The 23,059-nt window shown below is 40.6% G+C and overlaps 1 protein-coding gene across 1 annotated transcript in view; it reads left to right on the forward strand.

The window, feature by feature from the left end:
- The window catches only part of rps6ka1 (ribosomal protein S6 kinase a, polypeptide 1), a 97,126-nt gene that overhangs the window by 35,410 nt on the left and 38,657 nt on the right, over positions 1 to 23,059 (forward strand). The window lies entirely within an intron of this gene.

Raw genomic sequence — 23,059 nt, forward strand, 5'->3', positions numbered from 1 at the left:
GTGTCTATATACTGTACATACATATATATATATATATATATATATATATATATATATATATATATATATAATATGTGTGTGTGTATATGTGTATGTGTGTGTATACACACACAAAAAGTATTGTATCAATGATTGGTTTTGCTTCAATGCAACTGTTTACACTGGAAAAATCTAAAGACATTAGCGGTCTTGTACTGCATAGCTACTGTATACAAATAAATACGCATATTGTCAACTAAAAAACATATAATTAAATATTCCAAGTTAATTTTTTCCCCTTGTCATTTTCTGAGTATTGGTCTGGACACAGAAGATTTTTTGCTGGTTTGAATGTTTTTGATATACACGTCCCACTCCCACTCAAATAAATACACTATGTGTACAAAGGTCTGTGGACACCTGACCATAAATTGTTGGGGTTTTTAAACATCTCATTTGCTATTAAAACAAGCTAAACGTTTCTGGGAAGATGTTCCACTAGAATGTGGAGTGTGTTAGTGGAGATGTGTGGATTCGTTCATCCACATGGGTGTTAGTAAAGTCAGGTACTGATGTTGGTGGGATGAGGAGGGTGTTAAATAAAGGTGTTAAATAAGGTTTAGAGCTCTTTCTCTTTTAGAGATCTTTCACTCAAACCCATGGAAAGGATATCTTCATGGATCTGGTTTTGTGCACAGGAGCATTGTCATGCTGGAATTTGTGAATGGAATATTTCATGCTACTGCATCCAAAGTTGTCCAATACAATTGTGTGCTTCCATGTTTGTGTTAACAGTTTGGGGGAAGAAACACATATGGCTGCAAAAGTCAGGTCCATATATCTTTACGTACGTGATCTCACATTTCAGCAATTTTACTATATCTTTTCAAGCGACAATACTATAGAAATGAAACTTGTCAATGTGCAGCCTGTAAAGCAGTACAGATTTACTGTCCTCTCAAAATAACTCTACAGCCACTATTGTCTATATAATATTGTCCCTTGAGAAGACATACTATAATACTATAATACTCAATTTAGTAAAATAGTATAAACATACATATAGTGTATGGAAGTATCAAGGATGCAATGCTTTACCAAGCACACACTACAGGAAACCCTAAAAAAGACTGTATCAAGGCATACTGTCTACCAGTAATTTCCGGACTATTAAACGCACCCAAATAAAAGCCCCACCCACTGAATTTGACAAAGATTTTTATTTTGAACATAAATAAGCCGCACCTGTGTATAAGCCGCAGGTGTCTACAGTGAAACTAATGGATTTTACACAGGCTTTAATGAAAGACAGTGTCTGTTACACGGCTTGTATCTAAACAGTAGCCTACCAAGAAATTCATTATTCACTGTCTTCCTCCTTCCTTTCACAACTATTTCTCTCGGGAGTTTATCTTTTGGCATCGTCGTGCGTTTAAAAATCACCATCGGTGAATCTTTTCTCCCGATGCCGTGCAGCTCAGAACACAGGTGAAGTGTGTTTTCATGCCCGGTTGTTTTCAGCGTGACGAATGATTCGCATTTCCTGTAGACAGTCCGAGTGAGCGGCAGGTCAAACGTCAGAGGAACATCATCCATATTTATGATGTGGTGCGGCCCGATTCAGTGGGAGCGCATCTGATTTAATATAAAGAGTTTCATTGGTTCACCTGAACCCGTTCAGCAATTTCATTGGTCTAATGTTATGGGGTTCAGTTTTTTGTCATGAAGTTTGTGAAACCGGGAAAAACCCGTAAAAATCCATAAATTAGCCGCTTCATTGTTTAAGCCGCGGGGTTCAAAGCTTGGGAAAAAAGTAAAGGCTTATAGTCCGGAAAATACAGGACTATATAATTAATAATAATTTTCTAATAATTTTTTTTACCAGACATTGTGTCTGACATTTGTTTTAGTGTTGTTTTTAACCCATCAAACTTGTTACATGAAAATCTAGAAGGTTACTAAATGAAGTTGTATATATTTTGTGCCAGTGGTTTTGATCTAATGGGAGTAGAATATCGTGATGAGTCGATTCTGCCAGAGCTGCAGGTTTCTCACAGCAGACTGGATGAATGTAAATCATGCCATCTTGGATTCACCAAAAAAAACACTGACAGCTTTCAGAGGGAAGATTATCCTTCCAGAAGGCAATTTTATTCCCTTCATTTCCTCCTTCTTGTTTCTTTTCTAAAAGCTTTTTAATATGAGGAAATTAGTTTCAGCGATACGGGAGCAGGCGTGCGCTGATATTAAATTTTCACCTCGTCGTAATTGGCCGAACTTTCATTACCGGATCCGAAATTATAGAGTGTTTTATTTATTTTTCTTTCTAAAATGACTGTCTTAATTTTAGCCATGGGAAGTGCAATTTGCCTTGACTAAACAACTGAAAGTATGTACGAACTGAGGCACTATACAATGTTGTGCATTCTGGGTATTGTTTAATCAGTGGGTTCATTATTTAGACCAAATATCCCATTAAACCATTGGGTCGTAACTGCCTTAGATGATATTCTCTCATTTTTTTGTATGAGACAAATGAATGTCTTGCACTTCCTTGCGTAAGATTACTCCCCTTGGTTATTACATCTTCAAGATTCCTCAGAATCTTATCAGCTGCACATATCAGAGTTCTGATATTTCTTGAGATCCTTCTTCGGAAAATTGCACAAGCCCAAACATTCAGCATTTGATAAACCAGTATTAATTGGTATAAAATGAACGTGAACGCAACGCTTTTACGCACAGCCTCATCCAGAGCGACGTACAAGAGTGCTTTGTTCTTCTATCAATTAATTAAACAACATTGGTTCACTAGGTTGCAAATTTTGGACACCATCTGCCTAGAACTCTCCTTCTCAAAAACATAAAGAAGGAACATTAGTGCTAGTTTAAGTGTTTCAGGAGGAGGTAGGCATTCAGCTGTCGTTCATTCCACCACCTCGGTACCAGAACAGAAAAGAGTCTTGATGTGTGAACTACTTCGTCCCCTGGGAGATGGTGGGACCAGTCGAGCAGTGCTGGAAGATCTGAGGCAGCGTGGTGCAGTGAGCGAACTGATCATATAATACACATTATTTAATTATTACATATATAATGGAAATGTAGCTCAAGCAACCATAATGCAGAATCAATGTGAGCTTTATTTTTAATTGCTTAGAAAAAAAAAACTAAATGAAAAGGAATTAAACTAAAAATTTTGAAGTTGTAATTTTTTTTTATATTTGATCAAACCAATCTAACTCTGAGTTACGTTACAGTGCCAAAGTTGATTATATATAACATTGGCTCAGTCAAAGCCTGGAGTTTACTTAATAATAATTTCGCATTTACTTTATACCGCTTTATATTAATTTACTATTCCGATTAATCTAATAGTAAATACCTTGATACTGATTAACTTTGTAAATATCAATTTTATACACTTATTACTGAATTGGTTCTTGGTTTTGAAGTCTAGTGTGCTTTGCTTCATGTTGAAAGGTCTTGGTCTCTTAAGAATAGCACAATGGTTAAGATGTTACACTTCTGGTCATTAATTCAAATCCCACCCCAATTTAGCTGCCACTGCCGGGCCCTTGAGCAAGGCCCTCAGCTGTATGAATGAGTTAATTGTAACTCTGTGGATGAGGGCATCTGCCAAATACCGTAAGACCTAATTAGACCTCATTCGTCTTGCATCATTAGTGCTGCCTGAAATCTCGAAAAGTTTATAGATTTCTGCGAAATCTTTCTGAAACCGTCATTTAGTAGCATTTTCTCATTTCAATGGCACGCTGCGATTCTGCAGCGGCTCAGTCTCTCCGAGTTTAACGAGTGCCATTATTCTGTCCTGTTGTCATGGTATTAAATAAGCAGCATGGCAACCACATTAGCTGCTCATTCTGAATTTTAATGCGTCGAAGGATGAAAGGGCTGCAGCCGAAGCCTGTTGACTGAAGGAGGTAGAAATCGGTCCATTTATTTCTTTTTGTATTAAAATACAATTCGACATATTGATAGGACAGTGTTCAATGCAATGCAGAGGAGATAATACTGTCTGGAAGGGTAATCTATAGATTCCTAGGTTTTTGTAACAACAAATAGGGAATAATTGTTCAAAATGCACATAGTGATACAGATTTTATACAGATTTTTTTTCCCCACGCTTTGAACCCCTCGGCTTAAACAATGAAGTGGCTAATTTATGGATTTTTACGGGTTTTCCCCGGTTTCACAAGCTTCATGCCAAAAAACTGAACCCCATAACATTAGACCAATGAAATTGCTGAACGGGTTCAGGTGAACCAATGAAACTCTTTATATTAAATCAGGTGCCCTCCCACTGAATCGGGCCGCACCACATCATAAATATGGATGATGTTCCTCTGACGTTTGACCTGCCGCTCACTCGGACTGTCTACAGGAAATGCAAATCATTCGTCACGCTGAAAACAACCGGGCATGAAAACACACTTCACCTGTGTTCTGAGCTGCACAGCATCGGGAGAAAAGCTTCACCGATCGTGATTTTTAAACGCACGACGATGCCTAAAGATAAACTCTCGAGAGAAATAATTGTGAAAGGAAGGAGGAAGACAGTGAACAATGACTTTCTTGGTAGGCTACTGTTTAGATACAAGCCGTGTAACAGACACTGTCTTTCATTAAAGCCTGTGTAAAGTTCATTAGTTTCAGTGTAGACACCTGCGGCTTATAGACAGGTGCGGCTTATAGACAGGTGCGGCTTATAGACAGGTGCGGCTTATTTATGTTCAAAATAAAAATCCTTGTAAAATTCAGTGGGTGCGGCTTATATTTGAGTGCGTTTAATAGTCCGGAAATTAGGATATATATATATATATATATATATATATATATGAGAGAGAGAGACTCAGATTCAGGACAGTTTACATTTTCAAAAAGGTCAAACACAAATAAAGTAATCTCAAAAAAATGCATCATGGTCTTGATGTTATGTGATTATATCATTCAGTAAATAATGTGTACAATGTTATCTGTAGGTTTTATAACCATTTTTGCCAAATCTAGCTCAGTATTATTGTTATTATTTATTGAATAATTTTTACACACTGTCCAGGACCAACAATAAATGAGCTCTGCATAAAGGAAGAGTGCATGTCATGTAATACGATCATCATCAGACAAGCTGTTACGCTCTGTTTCCTGTTACTGATGTTACGTGTGTCTAATCAGATTTTACACTGACTTATTCCACATTCAGACATTCGCCTGAACACTGACTAGTGACTTTTTGTGATACGGGGAGTGCAGTAATGCACATAAATATCTATTTAATATCACTAAAGGCAGAAATAATTTTATTTCTTTGGAATGGGGAACATGAGACAAAAAAATCGAAAAATTAAAAAGACAAGTAGACACTTGAAGACAATCAAAATGTCCTCTTTTTGAAGACAATGTCTGCTCGTACTGCGTCACAGTAATGCGCAAGTCTGTTGTAAGAAAGCGCTATCTGCCCTCTTCTACATACATGAGGTTATGGTAGTCTAGGATTGGCTAAACATTGCTGTGATTGACAGGGGAATTAAGGGCATCATTTTTTGGGGGTTTTGAACTTCCTGCAGAAAAGCTGGGATACGAACTTGTGATGCACAGACACCTTCTTTTTCACCTTCCTGTTCGCCGCCGCCGTCGTCTTCTTATTCTTCTTCCTTTATTCTTCCTTCCTTTTTTTGTTTCATCTCCTTTTTCTTCTTTCTCTCCGCCCTCTTGCTGTTCTCCTCCTTCCTCTTTTCCTTCAACTTTTTTTTTCTTCTTGTTTTTATATTCTTCTTTTTCACCTCCTTCTTCACCTTCCCCCGAACACAAAATTCAGTTGTTCACCTGATTTGCTTCAGTTCTTCCTAAGAAAAGAATGAATGGCACAACAGTCAATAGTCTCTGCCCACTTCGATTTTAATTTGCATTACACATCAGACCTTTTTTTGTGAACTCGTTCAGTGTGGTGTCACAGAACCGGAGTCTGACGTCTCGCCTCAGTCCAACACGATAAACTGTGCAAACTTTATGAATCAGTTTTCCGGATAGGACCATGTAATGTCCATGTGGCGGTGACGGCGCCTCGAGTCAGCGTGTTACTGTGTGTGGTAGAAAACCCAGAGACGCGTCGTGCATCGTGACGGACACGCGTGCGCACGCACGAGTGTGTGAATGGGCTCGAGCAGGTGGTGTTTGTATTGCGTAGTATTACAGCAGCTCCGCTCTGCTCAACCTCCATCTCACACTCCAATCTCGGTTTGATTGCACACACACATTTGACCGCTTGTAAGAATGACTAAGCTTCGAGTGAGAGGAATCGAGTGGGAAGGCAACTGTGCACACAGTTTATACTAGTGTTTCAAAAGCTTGGCACACACACACACACACACACACCCGCGCGGCATTCAGAGTCGTGTCCTTTTTTCCAGGTGCACAAACACACACACACACACACACACACACACACCTATTTATTCAGTTATTTTTCAGTGCCTATTGTTACGGAAGCTCTTTGCATTCACAAAGAGAAAAAAAAATCACAGAAAGGATCTCATAGTTACGACTTAGTAACTCATAATTACGACTTATCTCATAATTATGACTTAATATCTCATATCCTACACACTGAGATTGCGTGATCTAACGTTTCCTGTCTGAGCTTTTGTTGCGTCTGCAGACCTCGTTTTTTTTACAAAAATACCATTTCCAGTTGACTGCAACCTAACAGCGCGGAAATTTCATGGCTTGTGGCACAGGTGGCATTTCATAACCAAAAACAAATCCTGTCTCTTTAAGAAAGAACTTGTAATATTAACTCATTATGTGAATAAAAGACACCAGACAAAGAATCCACCTCTTCCATTTAAACCTCTCCACCACCATGGGTGAGAACAAAGATCTGTCAAAGGACATGAGAGACAAGATTGTAGACCTGCACAAAGCTGGAATGGGCTACAAGACCATCAGCAAGAAGCTTATTGAGAAAGAGGCCATTGTTGGCATGACAGTTAGAAAATGGAAGAAATACATAAGTCAATCGCCCTCGCTCTGGAGCTCCACGCAAAATCTCACCTCATGGGGTGAAGATGATTCTGAGAAAGTTGAGGGATCAGTGCAGAATTACACGTGAGGGGTTTGTTAATGACCTCAAAGGAGCTGCAACCACAGTCACCAAGAAAACCAATGGTAACACCCCGAGGACCCTCTGCTCGAGAACGCACATGAACAGACCCGTCTGAAGTTTGCCATTGAGCACCTAAATGATTCAGAGAAGACTTGGGAGAATACGATGTGGTCAGATGAGAGCAAAATTGAGCTCAACTCGACTCGCCGTGTTTGGAGGCAAAGAAATGCTAAACATGACCCTAAGAACACCGTCCCCACTGTCAAACATGGAGGAGGAAACATTCTGCTTTTGGACTGTTTCTCTGCTAAGGGTACAGGAAGACGTCACCACATAAACAGAGCCCATGCACTGTAGAATCTTGGGTGAGAACCTCCTGGCCCCAGCCAGAACACTGAAGATTGGTGGTGGACGGGTCTTCCAGCATGACAATGACCAAAAACGATGACCAGATACGACAACAATCTGATGGTCTTGTAGCCCATTCCAGCCCTGTGCAAGTCCACAATCTCGTCCCTGACGTCCTTTGACAGCTCCTCGGTCTTTCCCATGGTGCAGGAGAGGTTTGAATGAAATTATTGGATTATTGAATAATAATTTTTTTTTTTATATTCTGTCGTTCTCTGTTAAAATAAAACCTTAATAAAAAAATTCTAGACTGTTCATTTTTTCCAGTTCTGTTCTTTTTGGACACATTGCTCTTCTTATCTTCTCAACTCTTCTGGAAGTTTTCATGGTCGCGTGAACAAGTGCTGTGTGTGCGTTTCTGTGAGCTGCTGCTTTATAAGGTCAAGCTTGATGTTATCATACATTGTGTGTGTGTGTGTGTGTGTGTGTGTGTGTGTGTGTGTGTGTGTGTGTGTGTGTGTTGCTAGGGCTTATGTTTTGAAAGGTGCTGATAGGAGGGTGTAAACTTAAGGAGATAGAGAACAAACCCTGGAAATACTGATAAGCTGTGTGTGTGTGTGTGTGTGTGTGTGTGTGAGAGAGAGAGAGAGAGAGAGACATAAACACAGAGAAAGAAAAAATAGGAGAGAGAGAGTGATGGAAGCAAGACAGAAAAAGGAATGGAAAGTAAGAGAATTAAAGAGAGAGAGAGAGAGATGTAAAATGACAGAGACAGAAAGAGTGAGAGAGAGATAATCAGAGAGAAAGAAAGATAGCGATGGAAAGTGAGAAAGGAAAACAGAGAGGGAGAATAAGAGAAAGAGAATCAAAGAGAGGGATGTAAAGTGAGACAAATAGAGAGACAGTGATAGAGGGATGGAAAGTGAGAGAGGTAGAGAGAAAGTGCAAGAGAGGGATGAAAAGTGAGAGAGGAATGAAAAGTGAGCGAGGGATGGAAAGTGAGAGAGGTAGAGAGAAAGTGAGAGAGGGATGGAAAGTTAGAGAGAAAAATTAAACAGACACAGAGACAGATAGAATATAAGAGAGAGAGAAAGAAAAAGAAAGAGAAGGAAAGAGAGATCACCACTTTAACTCGTCATTAGGAGGAGTCAAGGTCAAATACCTTACATTCCAATAGAATGCACACACACACACACACACACACACACACACACACACACACACACACACACACACACACACAGAGCATAGCTGCTCTTCCAGTGTGTGGTTTTTTTTTTTCTGTGATATGAGGCACAGTGGTGAACAGTAGGGAAGTGAATGTAATTCGTTACTGTACTTAAGCAGCTTTTTTGCATATTTGTACTTTACTGAAGAATTTCCATTTGACTTCAACTTCACTACATTCCAAAGTCAAATATCTTCCTTTTTACTCAACTCTATTTTGCAACATCAGTCGTTCCTTTTTATTTGAGTGGATAAAAACATAACCGTTTAAACACGCAGCAAGCCGTGTGTGTGTGTGTGTGTGTGTGTGTGTGTGTGTGTGTGTGTGTGTGTGTGTGAGACTGTAAGACTCGGCAGTAAAGCAGGCACATGAACAGGAAATAAATAGATTGAAATGTAATACAGTCTGCACAAAGCCTTACTGCAGACCTGGGCAAACTACGGCCGTGAGGCCAATCATAAATTACAGGGATGCACCGAAAATTCAGCCACCGAAAATTTTCGCCCGAAATACCTAAATCACCGAAACAACACGGCAGAAACACAATTGTAATGACGCAATAAAAAAGCGCAGCAGCACACGGTTATCTGGATAAGAGCAACATGTCTGCGGTGTGCGGATAGCGATTTGCAAAACATGTAATGCTAAAATTCGAAGAGGGGGTGTTTCTGCAAAGAGTTTCTCCAAGTCGGGTTTAATTTATCACCTGAAATCCAAACATCCCGATTGCCATTCTAAATATGAGAAGAACGCGGCGCAGAAAAGTAAAGTCGATCCGAGCATGCGCACTCCGTCTGTAGAGGACGTTTTTGAAAAGGCAGGAAAGTTTTCCAGTGATGGTGCCGAGGCAAAAGGCATAACACACAAAAAATGATGCTATTCATTGCCTTAGATCAGTGGTCTCTAGTGGCTCGACGGGTTGATCTTTGAAACATTCCCCGTGGATCCCGAAAATAATCATTATTATAATATAATATTATTTATTACACAGCTCTTCTTAATGCTGTAGATTAGAACCTTTCATTCACTTGAATGGGCTTCCAAATGTTCAGCGGTCAATTATTTTCGTTTAACAGACCGCTGCTAATAATTGACCGCTGCCTGTCTGTCAATACTATGAATGGAAACAAATAAATAACAATAATTTATAATAAATAAAACACTTTTGTAATTGATTTATTCTTTGAATTGCAATGCATTGATTTTAGTGAGGTTAGTACTCATTTATAGCCATAAATGCAATGGTTCTAAAAATTGACAATCTTTTCTTTTTGTGTTTCAGTTTTGGCCTTGGTTTCCTCATTTTTGGTTTTTGGTTTCTGGTTTCGGGCAAGAATTTTCATTTCGGTGCATCCCTAAAATATTATCGTTGGTGTGGCCCTCTGACACAATTCAGGTTTCTCATGTGGCCCCTTGTAAAAATTAATTGCCCACCCCTGCCTTACTGGCTGAAGGACAGAGACTCCTTCACACATGAACACACACACACACACACACACACACACACACACACACAGACATGATGATGGGATGCTGTGTAAGAGAGAAGGATAGAGGAACTAGAAGCTTTGGTGTATTGGAGTATTAGGTCCTTTCTTCTGTACACGTACACACACACACACACACACACACACACACACACACACACACACACACACACACACACACACACAGTCTCCCTTCTTTTTTGGCTTTACTGTGATGCAGTGAGTGTAGGTTTGTGGTTATTTATGTTGTTGCTGTGTCAGCATTAGTGTGCATTAACTTCCTGTTTTGGACGACAGCCTCACTTGCTAATATGATGACATCATCATCCAGTGCCACAGTTCAGCTGAGCTGACTTCTTGTCTTGTGAGTGAGTGAGTGAGTGAGTGAGTGAGTGAGTGAGTGAGTGAGTGAGTGAGTGAGTGAGTGAGTGAGTGAGTGAGTGAGTGAGTGAGTGAGTGAGTGAGTGAGTGAGTGAGTGTGTGAGTGTGTGTGTGTGATGATTATGGGGTTGTCTTTAGTTAACAGTAGCAGGGTGAACTTATGCAGCATTAACATTCTAGATAAACTGCTGCACTCTTATATATATACACACACAGACACACACACACACACACACACACACACACACACACACACACACACACACACACACACACACACACACACACACACACACACACACACACACAGAGTCAGTCTTTCTCTTTCCCTCTTTCACACACACATACACAAACAATTATACTCTTACTCCCACACATCTCCTCAGACACACACACTCTTTTGCACACTGACCACACACACATACACACACAGTCATCTATATATTTTCACATTGACCACACACATGCAACAGCACATTGTCATCTCTGTATACTTGCTGTGGTTCTTCGCCAGTCCCTACTTATTTATTTGTGGTGTTTGATGATGGATTAGTAGCTGATGGGAGTCTAAAGGTCGCAGTCTGTCGAGTCATCCGGGGTTTTTCTTTTTCTTATTCTGACGTGGGGTTTCGGAGGAACCCAGCACAGAGTCCGTTCAGTTCCCTTTGGGTTTGCATCGTGGGTTTTGGTAAATAAAGTGCTCGATAACTCTGTTCTATACACACACTGTCCGTCTGACAGGTGTTCACTCTAAACTTCAAGTGTGTTTAAATCCTTCTTTTCTTTCTCTCTCTCTTCCCTCTTTTATTTGTACATTCATCTCTGAGCAGGATGAAGATGTTGCCTACCTGTTCATGATAACATTACTAGAGGTCGACCGATTCATCGGTTTTGCTGATTAATCTTCACCGATATTAATTTGCTGGATAGTTTTTCCGGGTTGCGTCTGTTGCTGTACAAGGTCTGCGTTATACAGTAGGAGAGCGACTTATAGAGATGACTCACTGACGACACATGCTGTTTTTGACATGAGACTAGAGATAAGCTGTTCCTTTTTCGTGTTCAAAGTTGACAGATAAAATAAAAATATATCAGTAGAAATTAACAAACAAAAAACAACTCTTCTAATAATTTAAGTTTATGTTACAAATTTAATCTTACTATAATGCGTTATCATTTCACATTAATCCAAAGTCACGCTTAAATTGTCCATTTATTAATGTCTTCACAACATTTAAATTACATTTATTTTTATTTTTAAGTTTTGTTACAGAGTTCAGTGTTAATTTTGGTGTTTTTTCAATCCAGTACCTTTTATTAAACTATCAGATGAATTATCGGTTATGTATATAGTAATATACAGTATAACTTGTGCAGCTGATAAGGCATGTCAAGAAGATAACATGATAGATTGAAGAGGACGAATTAGAACATCAGGGTCCAGATGTTCCCAGCTGTGGCACATTGTAAGCTGTTATTTAAGCCAAACCTGGGCACCCAGGAAGAGTTGTGTTCAAGTTTGGGCTTCAGAAGCTTTTTGTGGAATAAAATTTGGTGAGCTAGGCTTTGCTCCCCATGTGCAATGTGCTCAGGACCCCATCAAACCCATGATCCACTGGTTATTTGGAGTACTTTTTGGTATTTTGGTATAACACTGCAGATCAGGAACATCCAAGAATACCCGCCGTTTTTGTAGAGATGCTCTGACCCTGAATTTCTGACTCTTGCCAAAGTTTCTCAGATCCTTAAGCTTGCCCTTAAGCATTTTCCTGCTTCCTAGAAATGTCTGTAGAAAATACAAAAACTGAAATATCATATCTACATAAGTATTCAGAACCTTTACCAGGTAATTAGTTGGAGCACCTTTGGTAGGGATAACAGCCTCGAGTCCTTTTGGGTTCGATGCAACAAGCTTTAACACCTGGATTTGTGGATTTTCCGGCATTCTTCAGTGCAGATCCTCTCAAGCTGGCTCAGGTTGGATGTGGAGCGTCAGTGGACACTACTTTTATGTGTCTCCAGAGATGTTTAATAGGGTCCCTAATCCACTCCTGTGCTGTTTCGGCTGTGTGCTTAGGTTTGTTGTTGTCGTGCAGAAAAACACCCCACACGGCATGAAGCTGCCACCACCATGCTTCACTGTTTTGGGGATGGTTTTGTGCAGATTATCAGTTGTCCCTGGTTTTCTCCAGACATAGCAGGCCAGACAGTTCAAGCTTGGTTTCAGACCAGACCAGAATCAGAGTCCTTCAGGTTGTTGGCAAACGCCAAGTGGGCTTCCGTGGGTTACACACTGAGTAGAGGCTTCCGTCTGGCCACTCTGCAATAAAGCCTAAATTGGTGGAGGGCTGCAGTGATGATTGTCTTCACACAGGATCACCATAGCTCAGTTCGAGTGACCATCGGGTTCTTGGTCACCTCTCTTACTAAAGCCCCGATTGCTCACTTCGGCTAAGCTCTTATAAGAGTCCTGGTTGTGCCACACTTCTTCTATTTGAGAATTCTTAGGTCATTGTGCTTTTAAACATCTTCAGTGGAGCAGAATTTTTTGTAGCCTTCCCCATATGCTATAATCCTCTCTCTAAACCGTCAAGGCAGTTCCTTTGACCTTGGTTTCTGCTTTTATCTGCATTTTCAGTTGAGCGGTGTGTGCCTTTCCAAATCATGTCCAATTAATTAACTTTTAAATGAACTTTTAAACAGGGGGACTCTAATCATGGTGTAGAAACAACTCATGAATGATCAAGAAAGAAAGTAGGCACAAGAGCCCATTTTTAATGGTTATTGCAAAGGGTCTGAATACATGTACATGTGATATTTCAGGTTTTTGATTAAAAAATTGAATTGGAAATTTCTAGAATTCTGAATACTTTCCTGAATGCACCTCTAAATGCCCCTGCCAGCCAATCAGAAATGAGTATTTAAAGGTTGTATATCATTGAACCAATTATCTTCACATGATGGCCTCTTTGAAGGTCATGCAGAAAGATGTTCTAATTTTTACTCCAACATCTCTCAATTTATTTTGCGCAAGCACACACACACACACACACACACACAGAGAGACACAGATGCCGCTTTCTGACAGTCTGACAGCCATTAAAATCTTGGAGAAATGAGAAAAGTCAGCCAGGCTTGAAGCACGTTATTCACTCAGAAGTTTATTCACCCTCATCGATTTTCTTTCCTTCACTCGCTTTATACAACACCAACACACATCCCAAACATAATCTGCCTTTAGCAGGACTGAAGATGTTCCCATAGGTTGAAATTCTGCGACTCCGAATGCCACCGCTTATGAGTGACATCATTTGTTAGGGGTGGAGTCATTCAGGAGATGAGACCACACCCCTCAGATAGGAAACCTGTTTACTCTGATCAGTCTGAAGTACTGCAGTGCTGATTGTTGCAGCGATGCTTCTTTCTAAAGGGTCCAGACTCCTGGTTTTACATTTCGGGTCACTTTGTAGTGTGCACTTCTCTTAGTGCCCTACATCAGAGGACGTGTTGACAAACGTGTGTCAGGTCATTACAGGGCAATTTATATCCTGATTATTGTTTATCACTTCACTTGGTGCAAAGTGCTCTTTGGACCCTGACACACATTCTATTACACACCTACAAGCGCACACATTCATCTCTCTTTCTAGCTCTCTCTATCTCTCTTCCTGTCTATCTATCTATTGATCTACCTCTCACTCTCTTGCTCTCTGTCTCTCTCTCTCTAAATATTTGCTCTATTTATAATCTATTTATCCCTTTCTGTCTGCCTGTCTGTCTGCCTGTCTGTCTGTCTGCCTGTCTGTCTGTCTGTCTGTCTGTCTGTCTGTCTGTCTGTCTGTCTGTCTGTCTGTCTGTCTGTCTGTCTGTGTTGCTTGTTCTCTCTTTCTTTCTTTCTATCTGTCTGTCTATCTATCTCTCTTAATATCTATCTATCGATGTCACTCTCGCTATCTGTCTTTTATTCTTTCTGTCTTTAACTATCTGCCTATCTATTTATATTGTTTCATCTTTTTCTCTCTTTTTATCTATCTTACTATCTGTCTGTTTATCTCTCTTTTTTCCTTTTAGGGAGTGAGTAACATTTTTCTATAGGCTTGTCTCTTTCCTAAGGTTTACTCCTGTATTTCCTGTGTGTGTGTGTGTGTGTGTGTGTGTGTGTGTGTGTGTGTGTGTGTGTGTGTGTGTGTGTTTGGTGATTTATTAATGGGTTGTTCTTGGTTTATCAGAGGCAGGGCAAACTCGACCTTACTCAGGGTTAAGAGTATTCCACATAATAGATTACACACACGCACGCACACACGCGCACACACACAAGTTCTCACTGTTTTGCACACGTTCTTGCACTCGCTGCAATGCTGACTCACTGGTGACACTAACTTTTGCACACTCCCCCTCTCGCACTCATTCACCACGGGGCGGAGCTCAGTGTAGTGAAGGTCTCCGATTAGTTGAAACTTATGTCGCTTACTTGATGTTTTAAACGTGTTTTTGTTCGCGTTATTGTTTGCTTTAAATGCAGACTGGAGAGAGTTTTGTGTGTGTAAAATAAAACATCTGTCCTTTTGGTGCACAGCTGGAGTGAAACGCCATGTTCACGTTAACAGTGAAAGTCACCTCCGTCCCGCGGTTTCATCACGTCAGATAACGAACGTAACCATGCAAACACACACTTACACATTCAAATACAAAGAGTTAAAAGGGATGTAGAAAGTCTCAAGTGGAGTAAGTGGATTTTGGGTAGGAAGGTTGCGAGTTCAAATCCCAGCACCCTCAAGCTGCCACTGCCGGGCCCTTGAGCAAGGCCCCTTAACCCTCAGCTGCTCAGGTGTAAGTCGCTCTGGAGAAAAAACGTCTTCCAAATGCCACAAATGTAAATGTGTAGGTCTACACTTTTTGCTCAGAGATGGACCTCTATGTTCCGCTGCCGCTCCCATTGTAAAACCGAATAAAGGTCATGCTGATGATGTTCTCATGTTACATAACTGCCTCTGTGATGATTAATCTCTCTCTGGAATGAACTCGTCCTGACGTATAGTTTAGAGCGGAATCTGGGTCGAAGCAGTCTGCAAATTCTGACTGGACTATTTAAAAAGACCATACAACCCAAAACAGAAAAAATTCTTTGCACTGAAGAAGTGTTTACCGTATTTTTTGGACTATAAGCCGCTACTTTTTTCCCACTTTTGAACCTTGCAGCTTAAACAACGAAGCGGCTAATTTTTTGGTTTATTCCTGGGTTTTTCCCGGTTTCACAAACTTCAAGCCAAAAAACTGAGCACCAAAACATTAAACCAATGAAATTGCGGAACGGGTTCAGGTGAACCAATGAAACTCTTTATATTAAATCAGATGCGCTCCCACTGAATCGGGCCGCACCACATCATAAATATAGATGAGGTTCCTCTGATGTTTAACCTGCCGCTCATTTGCTAACTCCAGTTGCAACAGAAATCATATAAGCACAGACAGGTTTCCAAAACTTTTTTATTTTTCTTGGCAACAGCGTTACGGGTTAGTCAAAGAAACTTAGAAATGAGCATCAGAAAATAATAGGGACATATTCCTCGGTCTTGCACACATGCAGTAATACCGGAAAAAATGCGGTGGCAGGCTATTCCCAAAATACCGCTCTGCTCTTAAAAGAAGCCACAACATATTTCACCCGTTACACCGTGCAACAGACACTATCTTTCGTTAAAGCCTGTGTAAAGTTCATTAGTTTCAGTGTAGACGGCTTATAGACAGGTGCGGCTTATTTATGTTCAAAATAAAAAACTTTGTCAAATTCAGTGGGTGTGGCTTATATATGGGTGTGCTTAATAGTCCGGAAATTAAGGTATTGTAATCATCCAGGGGTCTTCAACATTTTTCAGTTCAACAGGTTCAACAAGTATACATTTCCATGAAATTGAAATAAAATATTTGATCGGATTCTAAATTAATTAGCGGACCCCCCTGCAGTACTGCGGACTCCCAGTCGAAGACCCACGTTATAATCTATTATACTGCCTTATAAAGCTCTAAAATGAACTGGATGCATTGCGTTTAAGAATAAAAGATACCAAATTGGATTGATTTTCTACAAGAGGGCCAAGAACTGATTTATTCCTCTCGTAGCTCAGTGTACCTCGTACCAAATTAGAAGCTGAGCAATGAATGTAACTGCATGGCAAATAGGAGTCAGTGGGGGGTTTTATCTCCCCCCCCCCCTCATTTTAGCTTTAACGGATAAAATTTGCAGACGCCTGACCATAACATTTGTATTTTCGAACTTTTCACTTGTAGTCCCCATTTGCTGTTATAACGCCCTCATTCAGACACACACCCCAACATTTGAGCTCATTCAGCCCCCAGAGTAAACTCAGGTACTGATGTAGGTGAGGTGAGGAGGTTCTTAGAGTGCAGTCAGCGTTCACATTCATTTCAAAGGTCTTCAGTAGGGTTTGGAGCTTCATAGCAGGAGATCTTTGTGCTGGCTTTGTGCACAGGGGCTTTGGAACTGGTTTGGATCTCCCAGTTTGAGCGGAGGGGAAATTTCATGCGACCGCATCCAGAGACGTCTTATACAATTGTGGTTGCAGAAGAAACGCATTCAGCTGGAAAAGTCAGGTGTCCAAGTACTTTTGTCTTCATAGTGTGGAAATAAATGATCAGTTTTAATTAGGTTTAGGCTTTTCGAATGATTCAGTATTACCCTTAGGTGTAATAGAGCTGCTAGGTGCATCTGTTGTTGTCCTATAATATTGCTCAGTGCTGTATGCAGGGTGTGTGTGTGGGTGTGTGTGTGTGTGTGAGTGTGAGTGAGTGTGTTAGATGGTAATTAATGGAGGTCTGTCCTGAAATTGATGTTTTTATTGTTTAATTGAGCTGCTTCTGGCTTGAATTGGGAGGGCGTGTGGGCTGGTGACTCTCTGTTTGTGTGTCAGATTGAGAGAGGGCTGTTTTCGACAGCAAGCTTTATCAAGTAAGAGAGGAGCATTCGTAGTGAAAGAGAGTTTAAATTAAGTGTGTGTCAGGCCAGGATTAGGACCATCCTGACCAAGAGATATGGGGATATCGGGCTAAAATAATTATTGTATAATATATGACGTGTGTGTGTGTGTGTGTGTGTGTGTGTGTGTGTGTGTGTGTGTGTGTGTGTGTGTGTGTGTGTGTGTGTGTGTCTAATATATATATATATATATATATATATATATATATATATATATATATATATATATATATATATATATATATATATCCATACATGTATATGTATGGATATATATAGGAGTGTGAAAAAGTGTTTGCCCTCTTCATTTAAAAACTGCATGTTGTGTTCACTTGTTATATTTTACTAATATTTCAATTAGTTTGATGATCTAAAACATTAATGTGTGACACATGCAAAAAATAAGAAATTAGGAAGGGGGCAAACACTTTTTCATATATTTTTTATAAATATATAAATATATAAATAATGTGTGTGTGTGTATGTATGTATGTATGTAATCTATAACATTGACTAAACAGTTGTGGGGCGGGGGGGTAAATATAACACACTTATTTTTAGCTCGCTGGCTTGTTGCAAACTAAAGATGAACCTCAATCTATGCCCCCTCACCCACCCAGCCCCATTTTGTATCACAAAAATGCAGTAAATGTGAAGTTGTTCTGACTTCTGCAGTAATATTGCAGCATTATTTACACTGTCCTGTTATTAGGTGTGCTGTAAATGTGTCAAGTAATGTTGGGTTTTTTTGGAGCCGTGGAGGTTTTGATTTCTAAACATTTTACTTTAAACACAGAAGTGTGAGATTGTGTATAGACTTAAACTTCAATAGATTTATTGAACTCAATGAAAAGGATTAGTCGAAATGGCTCATCCTTTTGACGATGATGTAGGGCGTAGGGTGTCTTTTTCCCATCGCTAATTTACAGACCCCAACTGTTACAACCATCGTTCATGCTATTAAGCACAAATATACACTATATGCACAAGAGGTGCAGTTTCGCGACACCTAACTTTTCCAGCCATATGAGCTTCTTCTACAAACTGTTACCACGGAGATAAAATATACCTTTATTCGTCCCACAGTGGGGAAATTTCCAGAAATTTGGGGGTAAACAATTGTCTATGCTGCGGTAGCATGAAATTTGGTTCTCTTTAAACCTGTTCCAGCATGACGATGCCGCTGTCTACAAAGCCAGCCCGATGAAGGTATGCTTTCCATAACTTGAACTGGAAGATCTCTTGCTATAGAGCTTAAATTCTTTCGAACCCTTGCGGTTGCATGAATTTGAACAAATCTCCACCAAAATCTAGTAGAACATCTTCCCAGAAGAGTGAAGATTATTATAAGAGCCAGTGGAGAATACATTTGGAATGGGTTGCTTCGAAAAGCACATACAAAAATGTTTATTTTATTATTACGGAAGATTTGTTGAAACCAGTTAAGATCCGGGAAAACCACCAGTCTCTTTAATGCAATCATTTTTTTCCGTTGTGGCAATCCCAGCAGGCTAGCAGCACAGTCCAATCTGATCCGATCTTCATGCTGTGACCTGAAGAGCAGCTGGAGGTGTTGATATTTCATCTGGATCAGTGAATATCACCAAGACTCTGAATTGAAGTGATCAGTGACCTTTTTATTTTCTTTCAGTTCTAAGATTAGTCTTTTCTTCTTACATTTTTTTTCTTTTTCTTCATTCATTCATCCATTCATTCATCTATCCTTTTATCTTCAGTAAGTGTTTGTGTGTATGAATGTGTTGCGGCACGTTATCGCATAGCAGTGTCGTCATGGTTACCGAGCTCAAGCGTATCACTATGGTTACTTTACAGCCATTTTTTTTTCTATCTGTCCATTTCTTGCCTTTATAGATCACACTCATTCTTTTTCTCGCTGTCGTTCTCTTTGTCTCATTCTCTCTCTCTTCTTTATTTGCTCACTTTCTTTGCTCACATCTTTATTTGTTCGATACACTTGTCTTCTTTCTTTTCCTAGTCCTCATGCAATTTTTCCTTCTCGCAAACGCATATTCAGTCAGGTTTAAATTTGGGGTTTAAATGTCTATCTACTTTTTATTTTCATGACAGGTACTGATCATCATAGGGTTGGTCAGAGTTTGACTTGGGACCCAGACACAAGAAACTGTCTGCATGTGCATGTATAATGTGTGATTTCTCACACAATTCTTAACCTGGTGTAAAACTGTGGGAAGATGGAGACTGTAGGGTAGTGATGGACTATAGGGGAAAGACTCTCGAAAAATGGAGGACCTTTTTGGGCAGAGGCAGAATGCAGGGTAGTGAAGGACTTTTGGTGAGAGGTAGAATGCAGTGTAGTGGGGGACTTTTGGTGAGAGGTAGAATGCAGTGTAGTGGGGGACTTTTGGTGAGAGGTAGAATGCAGTGTAGTGGGGGACTTTAGGGGAGAAGCACAATGCAGGGTAATTAGGGACTTTAGGGGGGAGGCAGAGTCTAGGGTAGTTAAAGCTTTAGGGGAGTGACAAACTGTAGGGTAGCATTAGTCTGTAGGTGAGAGGCAGACTGTAGGGTAACAGGATATTAGGAGTGAAGAGGTATTCTAGAAGAGTAAGAGGAATTCTAGGGTATCTAAAGGCTTTAGGTGAGTGGAAGACTAGGGGCAAAGGCAGAATGCATGTTCATTTGGATCTATAAGGGAGAGGCAGAGTGTAGGTTAGTAGAGGACTTTAGGGGGCGAGGCAGAATGCACGGTAATTGAGGACTTTAGGTGAGAGGCAGAATGCAGGGTAGTGGGGAACCTTAGGTGAGGGGTACAACGCAGGGTAATTGAGGACTTTAGGTGGAGGCAGAATCTAGGGCAGATAAAGGCTTTAGGGAAGTGACAGACTGTAGGTTAGCATAGGACTTTAGGGGAGAAGCAGACTGTAAGGTAAAGGAGGACTTTAGTGTAAAGGCAGAATGCAAGTTCTTTAAGGATTTTAGGGAAGAGGCACAGTGCAAGTTAATTGAGGACTTTAGGGGAGAGGCAGAATGCAGGGTAGCAAAGTTCTTTAGGGAAGTGGTAGAACGATAAGTAGCAGAGGACTTTAGTGGAGTCAAATATTTTTTGGGGGGAGGCAGATTGCAGGGTAGCAAAGTTCTTTAGGGAAGTGGTAGAATGATAAGTAGCAGAGGACTTTCGTGGAGTCAAATATTTTGGGGGGGAGGCAGAATGCAGAGTAGAGGAGGACTTTGGGGGGAGGCAGAATGCAGGTTAACTGAGGACTGTAGGGGAGAGGCAAAATGTAGGGAAGTGGAGGACTAGGTAGAGGCAGAATCTAGAGTAGCTAAGGGTAATGGAGGACTTTAGGGGAGAGTCAGAATACAGGATAATAGAAGACTCTAGAAGAGAGGCAGAATGTAGGGAAGATGAGAACTTTAGGGGAGAGGCAGACTGTAGGGTAACAGAGGACTTTAGGGGAGAGTCAGAATACAGGATTGTAAAAGACCCTAGAAGAGAGGCAGAATGTAGGGAAGAGAAGGACTTTAGGGAAGAGGTTGAAGCTAGGGTTGCTAAGCGCTTTGAGAGCGTGAAATACTGTAGGGGATCGTCAGAATTTAGGGTAACAGAGGACTTTAGTGGAGAGGCAGAATCTAGGCAAGCTAATGGGGGATGAAGGGAGATGTAGAATGCAGGGCACTTGGGGACTTTAAGGAATAGTCAGAATGCAGGGCAGTGTAGGACTTTAGGTGGGAGACAGACTGTGGGGAAGAGGAGAGGCATATTCGTCTTTGGAATGGCTGAGGAAGGTCTCCAGCTGTATATTGCAAGTTCAATAGGGTTTTGTGCAAAAGGTCATTGGAAATTTAGCTGGACTTTAAAGTAGAGAGAGAGAATAGGGAGACTGTAGGGTGCCAAATGACTTTAGGGGAGAAACAGAATGCAGTTTAGCAGAGGACTGTAGAGAACAGTCAGACTGAAGGCCAGAGACAGATTGGAGGGAAAGGGAGGGGCATATTCATCCTTGTTTATCAGGAATTGTTAATGAGGATCTCCAGCTGTATGCTGTAGGTTCCTTGGGGTTTGGGTCATTGGAAATGCAGCTGGAGTTTTTCCTGTTTGTATGAATTGGTGTGGTTGGTGGAAAAACTATTTTGCAGAAGAATAGATAGCAGGAAATAACCATTTAAGCTCACACTTTCTCTCACACACACACACTCAAAAGTACACGCCCTTGAAATGAGAGCTCTGTGTTTGTGTGTGTCTGCTTGTCTAGTGTGTGAAAGTTTAAAGTTGTATCATCTGCCTGCAGCGACGTGTTATGAGTGGTGTGTGTGTTTGAAAAATACATGCTGTTTGGCAGTGTTCTGAGTAAAATTACTTTGTTCTCTCAACTTTAATTTTTTTAATCGTGTGGAATTCATTTAAGCTTTGCATTCGACGCAACCATCACCGAGCTCCAAAACTCTCCTTGTGGTCTTAGTCTTAGGACTGAGGCTGTACGTGGTTCCTCACAGGTGATAGACATGAAGGCTTATGAGGCAAGAACCAGTCAGATCGAGAACCTCAGACATTTTTCTATCACAAAGCTTCTATTTTAAAACCCACATTTGAAAGTTTTGGTCCTTCCCCTTTCATCTTTCGTTCCTCTGCGGCTCGGCTCACTTCGTTTCACTTTTCTGTCAGTATTAATCTTCTTCTTTACCTGCTATTTCACCTTCTAATCCCTCCTCTGGGTTTTACTGTCAGAGATTAATGAGGGAAAGTGGATGCTGTTTCACCATGCAGGCTTTTCAGCTTTTTTAATAAATCAGTGCCTGACCTCTAGTGGTCAACAGGAAAAGTGTACTTTGATGTGTTAAAGAAAAGACAGGGAGATTTGTTCCAATAATACAGTTCAGCTATGTGTGTGTGTGTGTGTGTGTGTGTGTGTGTGTGTGTGTGTGTGTGTGTGTGTGTGTGTGTGTGTGTGTGTGTGTGTTTCTGAACTGCACAAATGCCAGGTCTTTATTAAGTGCTCTTCCTCTTATGTACAACCTCGTTAACATTTTTATGATGCTCATGTCCAGTCGATGCTTGAGGTCGTGAAAGGAGACACACATGCGCACTTGCACACGCACACACACACACACACACACACACACACTTCTGACAGTAAGCGTTCTGGTTATGGACCCCAAGTATTCCATCTTTTCTGTATTGTCATACCAATTTTGTGTGTGTGTGTGTGTGTGTGTGTTTGTGTGTGTGTTTGTGTGTGTGCTGGTGTAAATGAATGCAACTGGACAAAAGTAACACTGCATGCAGTATAAAAATTTCAATAATGCAAGTTCTCATATTCCAGCTGTCAGATTTCGGCAGTTTGGAAACACTAACACACACACACACACACTCACACACACCATAGTAAGGCACTGGAAACAGACACTCACACCACTGAACGCTTGTTGCTCACTTTCAGCAGTGTGTGTGTGTGTGTGTGGTTCAGGTCAATGCATTATCTTGCGTCAGTCGTTATTTCTGTTTAATTTTTTCAGGTTTTTGTTTAAGTAGGTTGAAT

The sequence above is a fragment of the Silurus aristotelis genome, assembly GCF_946808225.1.
Source record: "Silurus aristotelis genome assembly, chromosome: 6".
In the NCBI taxonomy this organism is placed as follows: Eukaryota; Metazoa; Chordata; class Actinopteri; order Siluriformes; family Siluridae; genus Silurus; species Silurus aristotelis.